Source organism: Pinus tabuliformis, chromosome 3_1, assembly GCF_031772625.1.
Source record: "Pinus tabuliformis cultivar Carrire ecotype Pingquan chromosome 3_1, CPIR1, whole genome shotgun sequence".
NCBI lineage: Eukaryota > Viridiplantae > Streptophyta > Pinopsida > Pinales > Pinaceae > Pinus > Pinus tabuliformis.
Genome location: NC_142301.1, coordinates 894,958,009 through 894,961,589, shown reverse-complemented (window position 1 = coordinate 894,961,589; position 3,581 = coordinate 894,958,009). Strand labels below are relative to the sequence as shown.

The 3,581-nt window shown below is 36.2% G+C and overlaps 1 pseudogene; it reads right to left on the bottom strand.

Moving 5' to 3' along the window:
* Positions 1-1,145: 1,145 nt before the first annotated feature.
* Positions 1,146-2,316, bottom strand: LOC149190510 (protein WHAT'S THIS FACTOR 1 homolog, chloroplastic-like; annotated as a pseudogene).
* Between the last annotated feature and the right edge of the window lie 1,265 nt (positions 2,317-3,581).

Genomic DNA, 3,581 nt, shown 5'->3' with positions numbered 1-3,581 from the left:
GCTCATTTTCATGGTTGGACTCTTGAGGGAGAAGCTATCATTGTATTATTCACTGTATCTTTGCAATTTTTGGCTAAGGAAGACCAGGGTTTTGCAGTCCTCTTTGGGATTCTTGTGGACTCATGTGTTGATGGTGTGTTTCTCAATGTACTTGTAAGCTTGTTATGTGACTCATTTCATTTCTTTTATTTCTTCACATTAAACAAATGAAGTGTTAAAGTAAGAATTCATGCCTGCCATGCTCTGCTTTTAAGTTTGTTTAATTTCAATGTTTTCTACTGTCTAAAGAGAATTAAAAGTTATTGTTTGCTCTCTTTAGCTCCTCACCTTTCATTCCTGACCATCCACCTCAATCAAAGGCATCAACACTGTCTCCTACCTCGCCCCAAGGAACCCCCTGCAGAAACTGTGTCCAATCCCCGCACCCAAAATTGCCCTCTCCTCAATTTGCCACCAAAAACCCAAAAAACCCCAAATCAAACTCTTTGATCAGTTTACTAGCCTAATATCAGTGTTACCTTATTGGTCATCTCATCTATTGAAGATTTTACGAGATAGACCGGAGAGAGCCTTCTCCTGCCCCGTAGGGCTAGCTACGAGGCTAAATGGTTTGATGTTGCCTTGAGGTTTACCTTTCTCAGCCCGAGGTGAAATTTCAAGCGCTAACAGAACCAAAGTTACATTCTTCATGTGTTGAACCATTGTTGCCATTATAAATCGGGCATTCAGTTTCAAAATCAGAAACTTTGTTTACCTTTTCAGCAACAAAAACACTTGAGTAAATCATAACTGTGTCTAAAAGGATCAGCTAAACTTCTACAGAGTCGTGAATATTACAGATTTAGATGGAAACACAAAGCTTGCTAGCATCTTCCTTTAATTCACTGTAAATATGAGTGTGTGAAAGAAATTCAAAAGAAGAGACAACAATATTAGTTGATCCCTTAAGGGATTATAGTATAATCTTAAAGTTGGCATCTCCCATTCATAGAATTTATCACCAAAGATGAATCTCCAATACAATGGAGGATAGTACATTACTTTTCACTAACAAGAGAAAACAACAGCTTTAATTCCATTAATTCAAATATATTTTTTGTCCTTGAACCCAACTTAACTTTCTACCTTAGGTATGGGAACTTTTGTCAATTGCTACATTTTACCGATTTCATCATTCCCACTTCTTCATCAATTTCCTTTTCTTGCTTTTCATCTTGGCTAAGTATCTCTGCATGAAGAAGCTCCTTGAGTTTTGGGTCGCCCTATTTCAGATACCTATAACTGAATAACTTTTCCCTGAAGGCCAAGAGAGGGTCTTTCTCAATTAATTACTCCCCTTTATATGCATCTTTCAAAAATATTGTCCAATTCATCTCGATGCCTTCCAAATAAAAGGAATGAGACTACTCCTTAACTTTATGGTAGGTGTCTTTTCCCAGCTTGAAGTCATCCTTGAACTCCACCACATGATGTATGGAGGCCTTCTTCTCTAGGTTAAATCTAAGAAACTCATGAATCAAGCCCACTCTATACTTCTTCCCCTCTAGAGACTGCAAGTTCAAATTGGAGTTGTTAGAATATCATGAAACCAAAGGAAGTGTATTGCAAGCATTCAATATCTACACGTCATCCTTGCTAGTAGGGAGACGCTTATCATACTTTACGAGAATCACAAATTCCTTTTTAGCTTTCTCCTCATTACCAATATAACAAGCCTCAAAGGCTGTAACTGCCAATGAAGGATCCATCTCCCACTATGAAAGTTCTAAAATTCAACGACCATGTTCTTCAACAATTTGGAAAAATTGTGGGTATTCTTTAACTTTGTATCTGAAATCATCTGGAGGACCAAAGATGTGCCTACAATGGTGGAATTTGGATATTGCGATGCGTTTGTCTGCAGACATCGTGATTAGTTTTCTCATTGTATCCATCTGGGCTTTCTCTCTCTTTCACGATAGTTTTATCTTCTTCCAAAAGCTTCTCCATTAGGCTAGTGAACCCAATCCACATTTTGTTGTCAATGTGTCTGTAAATCTCAAGTAGGGCTAGATGTCTCTCAACGTACCTTGTGACCTTTCTTCCTCTTGCAAAAACCAATTCCCTGTACATTTTCCCAGCCTCATCTAGATGGAGTACCTATTCTGGTTCATTTTTTAGCCACTCTTTTCATTTTGTCAGAAACCTAAAATAATTGCCTCTCTCCACTATGTTTTTAAAGGCTATAATTCTATGTGTCTTTGTCTACACCTTCTTTCTCATTGGTCCCTATTTTTTCTTCTTAGATCTCTTAATGTGTGAAGCATATGTCAACATAAAGACATGTTGTGAGGCTTTGTTTTCAAATGGGTTTTCTAGGGCTAAACTCCAATTTGATCTATGAACAAAACCCAATGGATTCCGGGCACAAAGCAATATTTTTTTGCAGGAAAGTCCATACCCATGTTGAGAGGCCACATATTTTCTGTAAGTTAACAGAATCTATGGTCCATCAAACAGATTGATACTGACGAATCACTTAAACCCATTTCACCTCTGCTAAAAATAGACCGATACAGTCCTCATTTTCTCCCGTCTTAAACAAATTATTCTCTCATTCTTGCAACAATGGTGGCATCTTCGAAAGCAGTAGTCGTGAGGGACCACGAGGATAAATGTTTCAAGTTTTATGTACAAATGAGGCCCCAATAGAGCAAGGGGTACAACCACAGATCGTTTGATATCCTACATATTCATATGTAGACAACATTTTGCTTTTAAAATGATATTTGGTTCGAATATGGGGTTTGGTGAGGACCCACCCAACACCAATTACAAGTCTTCCATAAGACCATTCAGTCTCATATATAAGGCCCAGGTTTCTATCAAACTTGCAAAGAGGAAATAATTAAAAAATAAAAATTATTAGAACCTTAAGGCAAAGTATTTTCCTAAATTACCAAATTCTAGGGGTAAGAACTAAGTAATGAAAACTATCCCTCAAAAGTGTTACACCATGACCATAACAGATTTTGATGACACCATCAGACCTAACTTACATTATATACTTACCATAAAAGAAAGAAATGACATCAAGGGCTAGATTTAACCAAAATACTACATATCATGCTTAATAAATCTCAAGATATCATAAAAATGTGTAGGTGTGCATAATCATAGACTAATCACACCACTTTTAAAATTTAGAAACCTACAACTCTAGCAGAGTCTTCATTTAATACACAACACAAAATTTTCCCTTTTCATATGTGAGATAGTCTACAGTGTTAAGTAAAGTAGTGAGCAATCAATTTCACAAGCATGTCAACAAATAGAACACTCGTAATAGTAGCAAGTTGCATGACCTCGTGCAACCAAGAATATTTTCACATATATTTATGTAGTTCATGAATCATTTAGTACATTCACATAATGTTGGTATTCCAACTTATCCATAAGAACATATAAAACTACTTTTACATCAAGGATGGAACAATTTTCAATGACCATTTAGAATAAATGTTGAGCCACAAATTAGCCAATAATATAACATTCAAGTTAAACATTCACATTCATATATATACAAATAATTACATTTATCT